General features: G+C 36.4%; 1 pseudogene; it reads left to right on the forward strand.

Moving 5' to 3' along the window:
- Nucleotides 1-12,276: 12,276 nt before the first annotated feature.
- LOC143680296 (transcription intermediary factor 1-alpha-like) lies at nt 12,277-20,096 on the forward strand (annotated as a pseudogene).
- Nucleotides 20,097-20,721: the final 625 nt, after the last annotated feature.

Here is a 20,721-nt window from a genome sequence, read left to right on the forward strand (position 1 = left end):
AGCTCCCAGGGAATTTTCTGTCTCCAAGCCTCTATTCTTTCTCCAAAAGGTCTCCCTCTTATAGGACTCCAGTAGGCAAATTAAAACCAACCTTGAAGGAGTAGAGGTTACATCTCCATGGAAACAGTCTAATCAAAATATCCCACCCAACAATAGTTTCCCCCACAAGATTAGATTAAAGACCATGGCTTTTCTAGGGCACATAACAGTTTCAAATCGGGACAGGTATTATCAGTAGTGAATTTAAATGTAAATGGATTGAACTCTCTAGTCCAAAGGCAGAAATAGGCAGAATGAATTCAAAAGCATTGTTCAATTATATGCTGTCTGCAAAGGACTCACCTTAAATTCAAAATTAAGATAAGTTGAAAGTGAAATGATGGGAAAGAATAAACCATGCAAGTAATAACCAAAAGCAAGTTGGGTAGCTAATAAAATGCACTTCAAGTCAAAAGCAGTTATGAAAAACAAAGATGGTTATTATGTACTGAAGAGGTCAATTTAACAAGAAGACGTAACAATTACAAATATATATTCAACTAACTGCAAAGCCCCAAAATATAGGAAGCAAATTTTAACAGATATGAAGGCATAAATTCATGGTTCTGCAATGATAGTAGAGACTTTACCACTTTCAATAACGGATAGAACAACTAGACAAAAGATCAATAAGGAAATAGAACACGAATAATACTCTAAACCAAGTAGACCTAGCAGACATATATAACACCTCACCCAATAACAACAGATCACACCTCCTTCTCAATTGAACATGGATCATTCCCCAAGATTGACCATAACTTAAGTCATAAAACAAGTATCAATAAATTCAAAAATATTGAAATCATAAAATATATTTTGTTCGACTATAATGGAATAAAGCTAGAATCAATGACAGCAGGAGAAACGGAATATTCACAAATGTGTGGAAATTAAACAACAGACTCTTAAACAATCAATGGGTTAAAAAAGATATCACAAGGGAAATTAGGAAATATGATGATGAAATGAAATTGAAAATACAGCAGAGTTCCTATTTAGAAGGATGGAAATGTTTTATCAATGGAAATTAGTGATGGTAGCACAACATTGCAAATGTACTTAATATATCTGCATGTTGTTAAAGGGGGAAATGTTAGGTTGCATATATGGTGAGAATAAAAATAGATTTTAAAAACAGAATAAAAAATCCATGAAGCTCCACTATACAGTGGACCTGAAATTAAACAATAGTCAATAGTACAATTATGAAAAATGGGTTTTCATCAGTTGAAACAAATATACCACACCAATGCAAGGTGTTAACAATAGGGACGTGTATGGGAATCCTATATTTTATGCATGATTGTTCTGGAAACCCTTAGCTTTTTCTTTCTTTTTCTCGCTCTCTCTCTCTCTATATATATATACACACACGTATAGATAGATAGAGATATAGATATATTTATTTATACATTTATTTATAGAGCTATAAATATATAGATATATATTATTTATATATCCATAAATATACAGATTTTTTTAACATGTCGAAATTGGGGTACATAATTCAACCTACCACAGGGACCATTTGTGAAACAGTCTTACCGCCAAAAACCTCATCTAGCATGGCCATTCAGGGAGTTACCTTTTATAACATCCCATATTAGTTCTCAGGCAGAAGCTATGTTTCAATTTTAGGGAAACTCCAGGAAGGCCACATAACGGAGATTCCCTGGCTTGGGTTCACGTTTCACCCAGGGATTTAATAGCAGTTGGTTTCTCAGAATTCTTAGCTCCCTCAGAGCCAGACCTGGAATCCTGAAAATGAAGCATTTTGCCTGCCATAAAATAATTGCAAACTTCAGAACCTCTCACCACCAAGCAAACAAGCCCTAAAGAGGTGACACATGACAGCACTAACTGACAGTGGAGCCAGTGACCTGCCCTAGAGAGTGCATTCCCTGGGAACTCGGGCAGCAGGGAGGGAATGCTTTGCGCTCTGAAGAGGCAGTCCCTACAGCAACTAGCAAGCATCGTATCTTGCTGTTACTGCCCAGCCCCATTTTCCAAAGGATGCACAGAAGCTGGTGACAAGTATATGTTTTAGCAAGATGTCCACCAATAAAGAAAAGCTAAAGCTAAAGGTGTGTACCCTCCAAAGCCATGTACCCTCCATGGCCAGACGTTATGAGGGGCACACCACCACCCATCAGCTATGTGTTCTTGCAGAGGTTTCTTAACCTCTTTTGGCCACAGCTTTTCTTCATCTGGAAAATGGAAATAATAGTACTTACTTCATGGGGTTATTGGGGGATTAAGCATACAGAGCGTAAAACAATGACTGAGCTATCATTGTTTGCTATCATATTTTTGCAATTTATATTTATTAAATATTTTTCTAATTGTATATCCAAGAGTTAAAGAGAGAATAAATATATTTGGAGGAAGGTATTACCATGTATTTCCCTATCATTTGCCGAACGCTTTTACAGATGATCTCATTTCATCTTTATAACAATCCTGAAACTTGGATAAAGACAATTTCACTCTCAAAACATGCACATGAAGGAAACGAGACTCAGAGGTTAAGTGTTGGTAAATGGAAAAGCCCAAACAAAAAGTCCAGACTGCCTACATAGAGCCTAGTATTTCTCACCCTATACTAAGGCTGAATGAATCAGAGGTTTTGTGGAAGGGTGGGATGTTGAATTGTACCATGGACGTCAAGGGTTTTTATAGACAGAGGAAAAGAAATGAGTCTTTTCAAGGGAAAGAGTAACATAAATGAAAACAATAAGTTTGGAATAAGTTGCCATACGTTTATAAGACATGAGTCATATAGAAATATAATTCAGCCCTCCAGTCTGGAATTGACCTCATTTCCAGATTTTTCTGAAATTTCTAAAGTATTAACAAGTAACATAAGTAGTTTTGGGAGTTTGGTCGAAATTGTTGAACACGTTTTGTGATACTCCTTAAATTATGCAAACTCCCAGATGACCCAAGAATTGTATCTGTTTGAGGCAGAAAAACCTCACCCTGCTATTTCAGGTTAGACTGGGAAACTGGAATTTGATACTATTGATAGCATGTGGCAGGCCATCTAATTCCTGTCCATTCTTTCTCCTTAACCTAAGCGAGGTCCCAGACTGAGCCTGGCAGGTGAATTCGAGAGTGGCTTTCTAGATCTGAGCCTGGCAGTGAAATAACAGCTGCAAAGCAGTATGAGACAGGTAGAGGCAGGCAAGCTAATGGCTGGAGAGCAGGATAAATAGGTGGGTGTGGGCCGGAAAATGAAAATGACACAGCATGGAGGACAGCAGGCAGACAGAGCACCAAACTGAGCTTAAGCCAAACAGGCAATCAGCAATAATTATGGGTCAAGTTTCTACCACGAGCTCCCTCATCCTGTATCCATGAATATATTTCTTACTATGCAAAATTAAATGCTCATGAAGAAAAGAGTTAAGGAATGGAACATGAGTATGTAAACAATCCCTTTGAAATAGGAATAATGCTAATAAGTATTTTAACTGAATGCATAGTGTATGTCAGGCATCATGGTTCAACTATCTAATCTAATTGATACAAACACCCCAAGCCATAATTAATACCATCGCTATTTTAGAGATTTGGACACTGACATTTGGATAGTAACACATTTATGAAAATCTCACAGTTAATATTGGAAGAAAAAAAAGATTCAAATCCAGCTCCATCCAAATCTCTGCCACAATGGCAGGTTTTCCCTTAAAAGCCACAATGACAGAGTATAGTCTCATATGAGACATTTTTTTGTATTTTTTATTGAGTTCCTAAAGTAATTTAATCTAGCATAGTACCAGATAGACTGTAAATGCTCACTAACTGAGGAACGGATTTTACTCTTAAGAAAACTTTTGAAATCAAGGATTGACATTTTATATCTTAAAAATGCATTTTATTTTTTAGGAAGAAATAGAAAGTCTTTAGTTTCTTTGCCAACCACAGAAGCAGCCCCTGTGGGTTATAATGTATTCAGATGCCGCCAATTCTGTGTTTCTAGAACAACATTAATAGAACAAACTCAGAAGGACTGTCTGAGAAGAATCCATGAGATTGGGGGAAAAAATGAGAAATAAAGAACAGTTTTGAAAGAGACACTTGAAAAGATTGAAGTTATTGGTAATAAGGGAATCACTTTATGTAGGGGCAAATGAATTGACTATAATTTTAACCTAAAGTACCACTATAGGGGTGATAAAATTCTTTCTACTTGGATAAATACTCTTTTTTTTCTTTTTTAGTTGCTGCTTGCAATGAGAATATAATAAAGAGTCAGGACACTAAAACCACAGAGAAGGAGCTTTTTTTATGAGATAGCAGGACTGGTCACCAGAATGGAAATACAATTTGAGTATAGTTTGTAAATGGCCCATCTAAAGCAGTGTAGAATTCAAAAGAAACAAACACTATGTCAATGACCACATGAGATATACGGTATGAAAGAAAATGGGCTAGAGGAAAGCATCACTTGAAGGATTCTTGTGGGGCTCAGTATATCAGTAGCATCTCTCAAAGAAAGGGTCACTATATATGTTCATATCATCTTCTACTTAATATCAACGCATAGGTAATATATTTTAGCCTTTGTTTCCCCTATTTTTTTCTATACCCCTTACCCCTCCCTTTCATTGATCATTAGCATTTCAATCTACTCAATTTATTTTAACATTTGTTCCCCCCATTATTTATTTATTTTTAATCCATATGTTTTACTCATCTGTCCATACCATAGATAAAAAGGAGCATCAGACACAAGGTTTTCACAATCATATAGTCACATTGCGAAAGCTGCATCATTATACAATCATCTTCAAGAATATATTCAGCATCTGAATATATTATAACCCCACATAATAATGGTTTGCCAAGTGAATGAATGAATCACCAAAATCCATAATGGTTGAGATGTCAACCAATGTGTCAGACAGTCACATGCTATTTATTCTCCAGTTTCAGCTTTAGAGGGACAGGTAGACTATAACAAGACTCAATAGCTATGAGATCGCTAAAAAAAAAAGAGAGAGAGGGAAGTGAAAGACTGGCACGCAGAGAGGGGAAAAAAGAGAAACCAAAGGAATTAGAGGAAATGAACAGAAAGGAGAATTTGAAACAGGTTCTTAAATTCAAAAATGGATTTTTTTTAAGCCAACATTCTATCACAACTGTGTCTTAACTTGTAGGCTCAACTTGTTCTTGTCAGGCCAACATCTTGAAAAATAAAGGCTACTGCTTTTGCCTCAGAGAGTAAAAAGAGAAGCTACACAGAAGCAACTACTCTGTTCCCCGTCCTTTGTGTAATTAAGCCACTGATGAGGCTTCTGTTTCTTCATCTTCCTCTCTCCACTTCTTTATAAATAGTGTAGTTCTCCAACAGGATTTAACAAGCCAGGAAGAGAGATGAAAAAGAATAAAAATAAATCAGGACTATATTCTTGTATTTAATAACACCCTTTTCTAAATTATGAAACTAGTATATTATCACTATAGAATATTGTAAACGTAGAAAAATTGCAGGAAAACCTTTCAGAAGTCTACCACCAAGATTGCCACAGTTAACATATTGCTACATTCTCTTCCCATCATTTTTGTCTATATACTTTTAACAAAATTGAGATTATGATTTTCAATTTTTTTTTAAGTTTTTAATTTTTTTTAAACATAACACCATACAAGCACAAACATTCTTATGATATGAACATTCCATTCTTGGTGTATGATCAATAACACAATATCATCACATAGTTGTATATTCATCAGCATAATTATTTTTTAGAACATTTGCATCAATTCAGAAAAAGAAAAAAACTCACACGTACCATATCCCTTACCACTCCCTCTCATTGACTGCTAGTATTTTCATCTAACCAATATATGTTAGCCTTTGTTTCCCCTATTTTTTTCTATACCCCTTACCACTCGCTTTCATTGATCACTAGCATTTCAATCTACTCAATTTATTTTAACATTTGTTCCCCCAATTATTTATTTATTTTTAATCCATATGTTTTACTCATTTGTCCATACCATAGATAAAAGGATCATCAGACACAAGGTTTTCACAATCACACAGTCACATTGTGAAAGCTATATGCATTATACCATCATCTTCAAGAAACATGGCTACTGGAACACAGTTCTACAGTTTCAGGCACTGCCCTCCAGCCTCTCCAATGTACCTTAACTAAAAAGGTGATATCTATATAATGTGTAAGAATAAGTTCCAGGATAACCTCTCGACTCTGTTTGAAATCTCTCAGCCATTGACACTTTATTTTTGTCTCATTTCTCTCTGCCCCCTTTTGGTCGAGAAGGTTTTCTCAATCCCTTGATGCTGAGTCCCAGCTCATTCCAGGATTTCTGTCTCACATTGCCAGGAAGGTCCACACCCCTGGGAATCACATCCTAAGTAGAGAGGGGGGAGGGCAGTGAGTTTGCTTCAATATTGTTTTTCATTTAATAGTACTTTTATCTTAAGGAATATTTTTGTCTCTATGTCTGCTAATCGTCCTGGACTTTTAAATTTCTGGGAAACATGATTAGATCAAAGGCTTCAGACATTTTAAAGCACTAAACCATATTACCCATTTGCTTTCCAAAAAATTTATTTCAAATTAACCAGTATATGACAGTATTCACTTCCCTGGCACCAACATCAACATGGCATATTAAACATTTTTAATATTACTTACTGTGGTTGAATAAAACTCATTCTTGTTTTAAAGTTTTCATTTATTTCCTAGTGAAGATGAATATTTTATAAAATTATTAGCCATTTACTTCATAAATTCATATCCTTTGCTTGTGTTTCTATTGAGGTTATGATATTTATATTCATATTTATATATGCTATGATATTTATATTGAGTGTTGATATTTAAAATAGGTTTATTAATGATTATACATTACAGATATTAACAATTAGGTGTGCCAGTGGAAATATTTTCCCTAGTGTGTTCTATAAATTTTAATTTTTTCAGGGGCAGTGTGTGTATGAGTTTTTTTGGTTTTTTTTTTTGCATGGGCAGGCACCGGAAATTGAACCCAGGTCTCTGGCATGACAGGCAAGAACTCTGCCTGCTGAGCCACTGTGGCCCGCCCATGTATGTGTTTTTAACACAACTAATATTAATTTTAATATCTTTAGATGTAGACTTATCATAATGTTGCATTTTTTGCTCATGATAATTTATTGCTTTGTGCTTGAAAAGGTTTAAGTTGAGGATACCACAATCTGCAAGATACCATTTGTAAATTCTACTGGCTTATATGGTATGATTTTTAACTCAACTATTATTTTTAAAGTTAACTAATTAAAACATTATTTATTAGAGATACCTTTATTTCTATCAGAAATGTGAGATTGCACTTTTATAATATTAAAAATAATTCCTTGCATATCTGATAAGATTTGTTTCTGAAGTCTCTTTCTCATGATAATGTTCTGTTGGATCCATACACTGACTTCACTAACTACTGAAGAGTTAGATTATGGTTAACCCCTCTATTTCCCCTGGTGTTTGAAAAAGTTGTTAGTACTTCTCATACATTTTTTCTTTTAGGTGTTAGAATTGTACTCCAATTTTAATTAAAAAATCATGATAGACATATTTGGGATGATATTAGAGATATGAGTTAATTTGTAAAGAATTACCATAGTTGAAATTTTTATTCTTTCTCTCTAAATCCCCAGGGAAGTTTTTAAAAATTATTATTCATAAAGACCCCACATATTTCCTTTTATAGCTCTCATATAATTTCTATTTGCAGTATAAATAAAGCATGCATTGTATTGTCTAAATTATTTTCACCATGTGTAGAAAAGATATGTCTATGTATCTGGCCATCTTATTGAACAATAATATTAGAGTTTAATTTTTCAGTTGATTCTTAGGGTCTTAGTTACAGAATATTAGTTGCAAAATTGGTAATAATATTACCTTATATTTTGCAATTAGCTATGGTTCTTGTTTTTTATTTTATATAGATTCACACTGGCTGAAACATCAAGAAAAATATTTAATTATGGGGTAATAGCAGGCATCCTTAACTTCTTCCTTAATGTAACATTACTATTTCTAGTGCTGGTGAAAAATCGTAAGGCCAGGACACCAAAAATTTAACAGCAAAAAACCCCATAACCATCAACTTCAGCCATTAAGTTATTCCCCATTCCTTCTCTCCGTCGCCTCTGGTAACTACCAATCTGCTTTGTATTTCTATGGATTTACCTATTTTGGTTCATTCGTATAAATGGAAGAATGTAATATGTGCTTTCTCTCACTCAGAATAATGTTCTCAAAGTTCAGAAATGTTTTAGTATATATCAGCACTTTATTCCTTTATATGGCTGAATAGTATCCCATTATATGTCACTTCCACATTTGGTCCATTCATTCATTCACAGGCATTTGGATTGTTTCCATCTTCTAGCTACTGTGAACAGTGCTACTATGAAGATTTGTTTGAGCACATTTTCAAATCTGTTGGATATATACCCAGGAGTGGAGTGGCTTGGTTATATGGCAATTTCTTACTTAACTTCTTGAAAAACCACCAATCTGTTTTCTGCAGTAGCCAAACCATTTTTTTTTTCTACGTTTTATGGCATGGGTCACATTTCATTCTTTTTTCATGTGAGTATCCCATTATTGCAGCACCATTTGTTGATTTTTTTTTGTTTGTTTTTACTTTCTGTCATTTGCTTGTTTGTTTGTTTTGGGAAAGTGCACGGGCCACGAATCGAACCTGGGTCTCCCGTATGGCAGGTGAGAATTCTCCCACTGAACCACCCTTGCACCCCACTACGCCCCCCATAGTAACCAAACCACTTTACATTCCCCCCAACAATATATGAGAGTTCCAATTTCTCCACATCCTTGCCCACACTTCTTATTTACTTTTATGGTTATAATTATCCTGGTGGGTTTCTCATTGCAGTACATAATTCCTTGTTTAATACTATTTATGGTTATTAACGATATCAATGATTAACACATATTGAGGGCTTACTATATGACAAGAATCATGCTAAGAGATTTTCAAACCCACAACACTCCATTTATCAGAAGTAAAAACTGATTTACGTAATTCAATGACGTATGGCTAACAAAGGGCAGAACTGGTATTTGAAATCAGATTTGTGTGACTGACAGCCAAGCTTAATAATCACTGAACTATACCAAACAGAAAGGTTAAAAGTAGTATGATGGACATAGAGATGCATCAAACATAAAGAGTGAAAAATGAAAAATTTAGCTCAAGGAAAACTATATGCAGTTCACAATGAACATGCAGCTGACAGGAGCTTTATGAAAAGAATATATAAAACTTTAAAGCAATAACTATTAGAAAGGCAAGTAGAAATGTTCAGAAAACAAAGTTATTTTGTAAAGATTTTAGTATGTTTATCCTCAAAATGTTGATAAAATCTAGTCGCCTAAATTGCAATAGAAAATTTGAAGAATAATTACATTAGAAAAGATATACTTCAAAATAAATCAGAATAAATAAATTGAAAAAGACACATTTCAATATTTCTATCTATTGAAACTGCTTTTCAAGTGTGGTGAAACATTGGCAAATATTGCATATTTTGCCGCAAAGAAAACTTAATTTTAAGTTACAAAAAAAGCAGATGTTTTAAAGGAGAGAACATAGTGACTAAAACCAGAAATGAATAAAAAAAGGTTCAAACAAAATCAATCACTTTAATGCTTTCTTAAATTGCCTTCAAAGAAAAACACTGTAAGACTGAGAGATGGCTCTTCAACAAAAACAATGGAAACAAGAATACAGGTGAATAGTATTTTTAAAGTATTGAAAGAAAATATATAACAACCTAGAATTATCTAACCAGCAAAAGTAACTTTCAAAAACAGGGTCAGGCTGGGCCACGGTGGCTCAGCAGGCAGAGTTTTCACCTGCCATGCTGGAGACCCAGGTTCGAATCCTGGTATCTGCCTGTGCAAAAACAAACAAACAAGCAACAACAACAACAACAAAAAAAAAAAAACAAGGGTGAAGAAACAACAATTTCTAAAGAACAATAATTGGGAGGATTTTAGCTAGTAGACATATAATCTACAAGTATAAATCTTTTACTCTGAAGGAAAATAATCCTTATGGAGAAATGTATGAAAGAATATAAAGAACTATAAGGAGTAAATATTTGTATAAATGTAAATGAATGTCTACTGTGCAAAATAATTGAAAACAATGTGTTTTGGCGTTTTAATTGAATTAAATTAATCTCATGACAAAAATAAAACAAAAGTTTGGAGAGGATAAAGACTCTGATCGTTGTAATTGAATTATTGGACAAAGTAGATTTTAAGAAGCATTATTAGAAAGAAGGAGGTAAATTATATACTGCTGAAAGGATCAATCCACCAGAACAGTACAAGAAATTATGAACTGATATGTATATCATAAGAACAATATTGAATTGTCTACCATTTTTGAAAATGTCTTTATTTCATTCCCACATTTGAATAATACTTTCATTGGGTATAGAATGCAGGTTTAAAGTTATTTGCCCTGAACGCTTATATCTTATTCCACTGCCTTCTTGCAGTTTGCTGATAAGAAATTTGATATCAATCTGATTATCCTTCCTTCAAACCTAATCAGATTTTATCCAACCTCCACCTCTAGGGTTTCATGGTTTTCTCCTTATGAAATTTCCTAGGTTGAGTCTAGATGTGGGGTCATTTGTAGAATTTTTGCTGCAAGGCAAAGTTGACCATTTCAGTTTGAATATTCTTTTACTTTAATTCTAAAAAATTACCTTCTGCTTGTAGTTTGGATAATATCTCTCTTCCATACTTTCTACATTTTTCTCTGGAAATTTCATTAGACAGATTACTAAAACTTCCATATTTGTCCTATGTATTTCATAATTCCTTTCACCTGTTATACTACACCTGGAATAACTGTTCAACTTCCAGTTTACAAATGGCTATATCCATTGGGCTAATCCAGCCAGATTTTAACATATTTAATTCCACAGTAGAGTTTAATTTTTCTGACTTGAGTTTATCTCTTTTAGTTCAGTTGGCCTGTGTTTTGCTCTGCAGATAATAATTGTATTTATTCCAAAATGATGTTCTGTTTATAGAGTAAACTCTGTGGGAAATTTCGTATTTTGAGTCTGTACTCAATCAAATGGTGAGCCCTCCTCAAATGTTTAATGAGACCTGAATGCATAAGTTTTTGCAGTAGAAAACCCCTTATTAGACAGTCTGCACTTTCTGTTTGGGCAATCTGCTAAAAGAGACATATGGAATTTAAGTCTACACTTCATATTCCTAAATTTATAGAGTGAAAACTCAAGGAGATATCACCTGCAGTACCTTAGGCTTCCATTTTGACTCCTGAGTCTCAAAACATTATTTAATTTATAGTTTTCCTGTCGTCAAAGTTATAAAAAGACCTGTTGGCTCCACCTTTAATAGGTGATGACTTAATAACACCTTTACTTCTCTTTATTTTCCCCTCTTCCTGAAACAACTTAAGTTTTAGAATATGATTATTGTCACGTCTACTGTTTGCATTGCAATTCATCTTGCAGAATAATTGTATAGCTTTGTATTCAAATTTAGAATAATTTTACTTTGGTTCCTATTTAACAGGTTTCAAATCTCTTGTTCTGGTCTTTTATACCACTATATCCTTATTCCTAAATTGGGGATGAGAAGTTGCTTCTTCTCTGTTTTGGTTTCCTGGCTTCTAAAGCAAATGTCATGCAATGGGTTGGTGTAACGACAGGAAGTTATTGGCTCATAATTTTGAGGCTAAAAGAAGTCTAAAATCAAGATGTCATCATGGAGATGCTTTCTTTCAGAAGATTGGCATTCTGGGGCTGTCTACCAGCCATCCTTGATCCTTGGCTTTTCTGTCACATGACAATGCATAGGTGGCCTCTTTTATCTTCTCCTTTCTCTTCCAGGTTCTGCTGACTTCTAGCTTCTGGCTGCTCCTTGTGGCTTTCTGTGTGTGACCACCTCTACAAAGCCTTCAGTCAAAGGATTAAGACCCAACATGAGTCAGCTGTGTCATGCTATAACTGAAGTAATCTCCTCAAAAGATCCTATTTATAATGGGTTCATACCCACAGGAATGGAGAAGCATAAGAACTTGGTTTTCTGGGGTACACACAACTCCAAACTACCACATTCTCTCATATAGCAGGTGTCTAAAATTGTGCCCTTTAAAGTACATTTCACATAAATGCAAAATGAACAGTGCCCCATGGCATGGGGCAATGCAGTAATCTTGGCAGGTAATAACTGCAAATCTTGCAGGAAAGACAAAGGGATTATACTTTCTCTTCTGAGATGTGTTAATATAGACGAAAAGTCTGTAGCCAGATATTCCATTTGCTTACATTCCACATTATTAATTAGGCTAACAGAATGTTTCAAACATTTAAAAGACAATTAATTGATCAAGTTTTTCCTTATACATTTTAGGCTTGATTTTTAAAGCAATTTATATCTTTTGCATTCTATCTGATGTATTAAAAGTAAGAAACATTTACTGTAGATAAATAACAATGAAGAATTTGTAAATTAGGCAATGAGCATACCTTTGAGGCATGAGTCTATTTCATACAGGGGCTGTATATAATCCCTCCAAAAGTAAGCTTATTCACTGCTAAGACGTGGAAGTCATGCACTCTATACAGAAACTTTAAAAAGTAGACTACAGCTTACTCATGGTATTCTAATTCCAGGGTCTCCTTCTCACTCCCCTGTGGAGTTTCAGCCTTTCAGTGGCTACAGATATACAACATGGCACACGTACTTGGTCTAGAATTTCCATCACTAATTATTTCTCTGGCCTGGCTTAGATAAGATATTTCAGAGTACATTGAATACATATATATATATTTAGTAGGGTGACCTTTCTAAAATATCAATTGCTTATTTTTCCACAAAATTTACTTTCCATTACATTCCTTCCTTCCCGAGTAGCCAAGCTGTTTGTTCATTATCTAAAGAGAAGGAAAAGACAAGGCAGAAAACAGGGTTGGGCAGTTAGGGTGAGGGAAGCTTTCTTCATAACTATAGTCTGAAAAGGCCTAAGCCTTTGTGGGCTTTTTCCCTAGAGGGAGTAGTACCCCCGCCCCCACCCCCACCAAGACATTCATAAAATGTTTGTGGCAAAGGGATGCAAAATTGTAAAGAGTAAGGTTCCCTAGAACCTTACTAGGTATAGTACAAAATATTGTCATATTTTACATATGACAAGCTCATGGTGGTGTCTCCTGGTCTCTCTCTTCTCCTCTGGGTTTTGTTGATGTACAGCTTCTTGCTTTCTGTAGCTTTCTCCCACTGTCTGAATTTCAATTCCACTTACACAGCACTCCAGCAATAGGATTAAGTACTACCTCGACTGGGCTGGGCCATACCTTAATTGAAGTAGCCTCATCAAAAGATCCTACTTACAATGGGCTCACTCTCACAGGAATGGATTAAATTTAAGAACATGTTTACTGGGACACATACAGCTTCAAACTACCACACTTCCCGAGTGGGCTGGAAATAGGGGTGTGTCCTATGCTCCCACTTCCCGAGATTGTTTTATGGACTCTAAGAGTAGAAGTCCATGTCCTGTCTCTGGAAAATGCCCCCCTGAAAAGGTGATAACTTGCTCTCCAAGAAGGAAAGGCAGCAGAGTTTAGGCAGGGCAGAAATAGAGACAGACTTATAGATACTATCCCTGTCCTACGACAGCCCTAAAGCAGCAGGCTCTTTCCCATAACCCAAACCAAAATAGAGACAAAACGTGGTATCTCAAGGACAACATGCCTGAATTAAGAGACAAGGAAGAAACTGAATGTTGTCCATTTCAATAAAACAGATGCTTTCCTAGCAATTATCTCCTTCTTAGGTTAGGTCCACTAAACTTGATCCCAACTTTGGGGGAAAGTTCTGTGAGTTGAAATTAAATTGAATTTAAGAAAACTAAAGTACTCTATGTTCCTTGCATACCTGAATTTCAGATTTGGGTAGTACAAGTCTTATTCATATAGGTATCTGATCATCTTTCAGACTCTGTCATTAGCACAAGAACAAGGGAAGGTGGGGGAAAACTAGAGAATTAATGTTTTATGAGGATTTTGTAAGCATCAGGACCTGTGCTAAGTGCTTTATATGCCTTATTTTCTTTATACTTGCTTTATTATGCTAGCTGCTGAAAAAAATACCAACACTGGGTCAGTTTGACAACAGGAATTTATTATTCAAAGGCTAGAAGGCTTGTTGCTTCCCAGGCTGGCTGACAACCATTGGGGTTCTTTGGCTTTTCTGTCACATGGCAATGCATTTGGCAATGCCTTCTTTCTTTTCTGGGTTCTGTCAACTTCTGGCTTCTGGCTGTTTCCCACGTCTTATCCTTGCATCTGATGTTCACTCTGCCCATAAAGGACTCCAGTCATCTTGATTAAAGCCCAGGCTGATCCAGTAGGGCCACATCTTAACTGAAGTAACATCTTGAAGAGATCTTTACAGTAGGATGGGTCCACACGAACCAGAATGCCAACCAAATTCAACAGCATGTCTGAAATGGGGGACATAATTCAACCCACCACAATCCCAGAACCAAAATAAATAAAAACTCACTAGGAGATATTTATTCCTCTGTAGTTTTAGAAATGAAAAACCTGAACTTAACAGATATAACCAGACCAAGGCCATCCAGGTAGTAAGTGATGGAGCTAGAATTCCAGCCCAGGACAGCCTCTTCTTTTAAGGCTCACAGACATGGGCTATACTAACTTCTCATCAGATTCACCACTCTGATCTAGCAACTTGCAAATCACTACCCACATTCATGAAGACCCAAGACCTCTATTTACTCCCTCACTAACTTCATTTTACCATTATTCTGCAAATCAGCAATATACTCTCTTTTTTTTATTTTTTTTAAATGTGAAATATAACATATGTACCAAAAAAAAAACTAATTTCCAAGTACATTTTACAGGTAGTTATAGAACAAATTTTAAAGTTCGGTATGGGATACAGTTCCGCAATTTTTCTTCTAGCTATTCCAAGACACTGGACACCAACAGAAATGTCAATATAATGATTCAGCAGTCACACTCATTTGTTAAATGCTATCTTCTCTGTTATGCTCCTCCTTCTCTTTAAACAATATATATACATAAAAGCAACAAATTTCAAAGTTCATTGTAACAATTAGCAGTAAAACAGATTTCAGAGTCTGGTATGGGTTACAATTCCACAATTTTAGGTTTTTATTTCTAGCTGCTCAAAGGTACTGGAGGCTAAAAGAAATATTGTATGATGATTCAGCACTCGTATTCATTTGTTAAACCCTACCTTCTCTGTGTAACTGCACCATCACCTTTGATCTTTCTCCCACTCTTTAGGGGTATTTGGGCTATGCCCATTCTAACTTTTTCGTATTGGAAGGGGCTGTCAATAATATGGTATAGCTGACGTTCTGGAAGGGCTGGCCCCTCTACATTTCAGGACTTATCTGGTCCAGGGACCCATGTGGAGGTTGTAGTTTTGGAGAATGGAAACCTTTGTGGAATCTTTTATAATGCCCTAAGTATTCTTAAGAATTGGCAGGAATGGTTTTGGTTGGGGGTTGGCAAGTTATGATAGGTAGCAATGTCTAACTGAAGCTTGCATAAGAGTGACCTCCAATGTAGCCCCTTGACTTTGAACCCTCTCAACCACTGATACCTTATTTGTTGCACTTCTTTTCTGCCTTTTGGTCAGGATGCCATTGTTGATCCCACAGTGCCAGGGCCAGACTCATCCCTGGGGGTCATCTCCCACGGCGCCAGCAACGCACTCTCTTAACCACAACAAGTATACAGTTGTCATGGAAATCTGCACCCTTCTAAAATCTTCAACTAAGAAATCTTACTTACTTTTCACTGCCTTCATTCTTCCCACCATTTTATTACTTCCTTCCTTGTACTAAATCTGTATCAGTAGCTCAAGAAGACTATTAATATTTGCATTCTTCTTTATTATCTCAAGCTAGTCTTCCCGTTCAACAATCTTCCGCTCACCCCCCAAGTTCATTATCAGTCACTTTATTAGTGTTGCAGGAGCCACTTTTCCTACTTCTGTTCTTCCATCCCTATCAATGCCAATCCAGACACAGCCTTTTCTTTCCCAATTTATGAACTACTAGGCAATCTAGAGAAAATCGCCCAGCTTTTTGAATGGCTGTCGCTATAAATCCACGACTGCACATCCCGATGGGACTTTTGGATACTATTCAGCAGTATTTATACTGGTCGTTAGTCAGCTTCCTCTTCTATTCCCCATGCAAACAACTCACACTCCCTTAAGTCCTTGAATTACATCCAACCCTCTCTCCCAGAGTGAATGACTGAACTCAAACAGCATTATGAAGATGTGACCGTAAATGGAAACTCTCCTCCCATCCCACTAGACGACACGTTCTCTTTATTTTAAAGACCTGTCTCTCTTTCCTCTATATACCTAAGACTCTGAATTTATTCTCCTTTTTTAAACTTTGTTCCTTGAAGTGTATTTTTTAAAATTATATATCTCCAACATCTTCCCCTCTGGTACTTTCTTTTTAACCTACAAGTATCCTAAATGTTCTTATCCTAATTTTAAAAATTATTGTAATATATTTAATATTATTTATATTATATTTTATAATAACTTAATACATGTAAAATAATAGAGATACCTTGCTGTAAACTGTGCTCCATCTCTCTTCATATTTCATGAAAACGTAGTCTGTGTTCTTTGACTTGAAGTTCTCAACCCTCATTCTCTTCAAATGTTCCTCTACCTACATCAATTCATTGAAAATACCCTCCTAAGATCAGCACCGATCTCCTATCAGTCAAATCCACTAGTCTATTTTCAGTTCTCTTTCTCATCCAACTTTCAAAATCTGCAGAATTTAGTAATGTTACCTATTCCTACTTTTTCAAAAATTTTTCCTGCCTTGACTTCCAGAAATATTTCTTTCTGTCTTGCATGAATCATTTTCCATCTCTTCATGAATTTTCTCCTACTGTCCGCTTAAATATTGTTCATTTTCCTCTTCTCGATCCTGGCTGTAAGACAGAATCACCTGGGGTACATTTTCAAACATACCGAGGTTGTGGCCTCATCACAGGTCAATAACAAAACCAGAACCACTTGGGATAGGGTCCAGGTATTGGTAGTTTTTTAAGTTTCCAAGGTGATTCTATTGAACAGCCGGGACTGAAGGTATGCATGTTCTCCAGAAGTCAGTGATTCTTTTATAAATAAGTACTGCCTAGGAAGGGTCTTTTAATTCCACTCTTCCAGCCCTATCTTCCAGCCATTTTGATTCAACAAGATTTGAATGGGTCCATAATTTGCATTTTAATAAGAATGCCAGATGATTCTCACAAAGTTTTGTTCAAGGAGCACCCTTTGAGAAAAATTACTTTAGGAATTTTCATACATTCCCATTCAAAGTACCTCTACATGGATGTCACAGTCACCTTAAATTCATCATGTCTAAAATAAAAATTTATTCCCTTCTCTCTGAAATTCCTTTCCCAAATTCTACTGCTTATCATATACTTTCCCTTTCTGATAATGACATCAGTATCTGCTCTGTGTCTGAAGCCAGAAATCTTTCAAAATTTCCTTTTTTTCCAATTCTTCACATGATATTGATGAGTATGTTCCTTCAATTCTACATAAGAAATATCTCCCAAGACCTCTCCCCATTACTTGGTTCAGATTTTAATTATGTTTTACCTAAACTATTTCTACTACCTCACAACTATTTTATTTGCCTCAGATTACCCCATATTGCTGCCACAATTAACTTTCTATTAAAAAAAATGCATACCATATAATAATGATTAACATTCAGTTAGGTGACTAGTATATGCCTGACAGTGTTATGCCTATTTAACTCATTTATTTCTCACATCAGTGCTTTACCCTATGAACAATTATAATCTCCATTTCTTATATGAAAGACAGATGTTAAGAAACTTGCTCAAGTTTCCATGTCTAAAAAGTAGCAGAGGAGGGATTCAGGTCCAGGAACATATGTTCTTAATCTTATTCCATAATACTGACACCTGGTTCCACTGATTGCCACCTGTAGATGATTGCCTACAGAATGCAGCAGAGACTCTTGAGCACATCATACAAGGCCATTCAGATTATATCTACCTCCCAGCCTCTCCAACATCATCTCCCACCTTGCCATTTCTATGCTCTGGTCATAGTGAGATTCAGTCACATCATTCCCTTATCCCACACCAAGTCTTCTCAGGGCTCCATCACATTGACACAACTCCTTGCCTGCCCTGTCTTTCTGCTCTGTCCTCTCCCATTAAATGTGTCAATTCACAAATACGTGGAAATTTAACAAGACAGTCTTAGACAACCAATAGAACCAATGGATGAAAGAAGAAATCACAAGGGAAATTAGGAACTACCTTGAGGCAAAAGAAAAGGAAAACATGACCAACCCAAACTTGTGGGATGCAGCAAATGCTGTGTTGAGAGGACAAGTTATAGCTCTAAAACTGTTGGCATTAGAAGAGTAGAAAGGAGTGGCCTCTAAAGAAGAGAAAGGGGAGAAGGAGGAGGCTGACCATGGCAGAAGTGGTCAGAGATCACCCCTCCCCCTTCTGTGGCAGCGGAGGCTCTTGCAGCCAGTGGGTCCTGGGTGGAGTTGGGGGTGGGGGGCGGCTCGGAAGCCCAGAGCTGGAAGAACGCAGCAGAGAGTATGCAAGGCCCCGACTCAGAGCAGGGCAAGGCAGCCCAACTCAACCTGTTGGACAGGTTGTGCCAACTTGAACTCAATCTGACTACAGAACAAGTACTCTATTCTCTTGCTGCAGTGGCACCATGGGCCCCCAGAGCATCCAGAGCCGGGCATGCAAGCTGCTGCCCTACCTGCACTCTTTCAGCTCAGCCCTGCCTGCTGTTCTCCGTGCTAATGTTGGGCTCCCTGGCCACCTGTCCTGCCTTTGACTGGACTATCAGCAGCTCTTTGCCACTTGTCACCCAAGTTGGAGTCATTCATTGTCCAGTTTGCAGACAAGAATGAGCAGAAAGATGCATCATAATTTATCTATGAAGGACACTACTGAGGTTCCCAGCAGTACAGTAGAAAAGTGTAATTAGGTATGTACAAGCTGGAAGGACATGGCAGAAGCTAATGAGTTTTATGTAAAGAGCCTTGAATGTCTCTGCAAGACTTGTCTCAGAGCTCATTAGAGGGTCAAATTTACAAAAGGCCACACTGTCAGAAAGAATATCTCCTGAGGCAGTTGGTGTGACCAGTCAGAGCCAGTGTTTTGTCCTTTTCATAAAAAAGAAACTGCTGATGTTTTGTTATGAGATACACAAACAGATATGTCAGCACTGCTAATTATTCAAACATGAAGACCATAGGTACCAATTTATAGAAGAAGTTTTCAGAACCAGAAAGGCAGCATAGATGAACTTATCACCAAACTGATAGGAAAAAAAGTATATATAGTCCACAGGAAATCAGACCCAAAACAAAAATAAATCAAAATCAAAAGCAGGTGGGGGCGGTGCAATGGTGGCTCAGTTGCAGAACTCTCACCTGCCATGCTGGAGACCCGGATTCGATTCCCAGACCCTGTCCATGCCAAAAGAAAAAAAACATAACAGGTGAAACAAGATATTAAAGTTGCTATTATTTTGATGGCAAATAAATAAAAAAGGAAAAGCTCTACTGCATTAGCTAGAGAGCTTTGCAAAGAACCGTTACGTAAAACTTATGCAGTAACAGAAAGTGGCTGGACTTTCTAAACAGTTGGAACATGTCATGCATTTTTCTAAATGGGCAGTTTCCAGTTGCAGCAGTCCAGCGTTACTTTATAGCAAGCAACTAATTACAAACTGATTACAGTACCTCCTTCAAGCAAGGTGTGATGCTTCCTTAGTGGTCACAGTACCATCCAGTTTCACTGCAATCCTAGTTTCTGAGCTCAAATTATTATCAATTTAAGTACTTTGGTAATCGAGGGTAAAAAAGCCAGCCACCCACAAATGAAATCAGAAAGATAGATGATAAAGACTGAGATGATATAATCTAGAAATGCCTAGACTGTGTAATGATAGTGACTAAATGTACAAATTTAAAAAATGCTTTTGCATGAGGAAGAATAAAGGAATGTCATTCCTGCAGAGTATTGAAAATAGATGGTAATTAATATTTTTAAATTTTCACTTACGTGTGAGACTAAAGCAAAAAATGCTCATTTGGTACAAAATTTATATTTTGACTAGTGCATTTCCTAATATAACTTATGTAGACAACTTAATTGTACACATAAGTATATGGAACCTTGAGTAGGACATGAGATTTTGTTGGTTTGTCCAGAATAATGCCCCAATAAATCCCAGAGTGATTTGAACAGTGAATAAAAAAGTATTTGCAAAGTCCCCTTCAGGGAATGGTGAGAAAGGGGGAAAATTCAACTTCCCCAAGTTGAATTCTTGATATTCTCACAAGCAGTGTGGACAACCAAAGCTATAGGCTGAGCCCCCAATCTTTGGGTTTGTTAATATGAAACTTAACCCCACAAAAGATAGATCAAGCCTACTTAAAATTAGGCCTAAGCATCACCCCCAAGAGAAACTCTTTTGTTGCTCAGATGTGGCCCCTCTCTCTAGCCAACACAACAAGTAA

This window comes from Tamandua tetradactyla, chromosome 4, assembly GCF_023851605.1.
Source record: "Tamandua tetradactyla isolate mTamTet1 chromosome 4, mTamTet1.pri, whole genome shotgun sequence".
Classification (NCBI taxonomy): domain Eukaryota; kingdom Metazoa; phylum Chordata; class Mammalia; order Pilosa; family Myrmecophagidae; genus Tamandua; species Tamandua tetradactyla.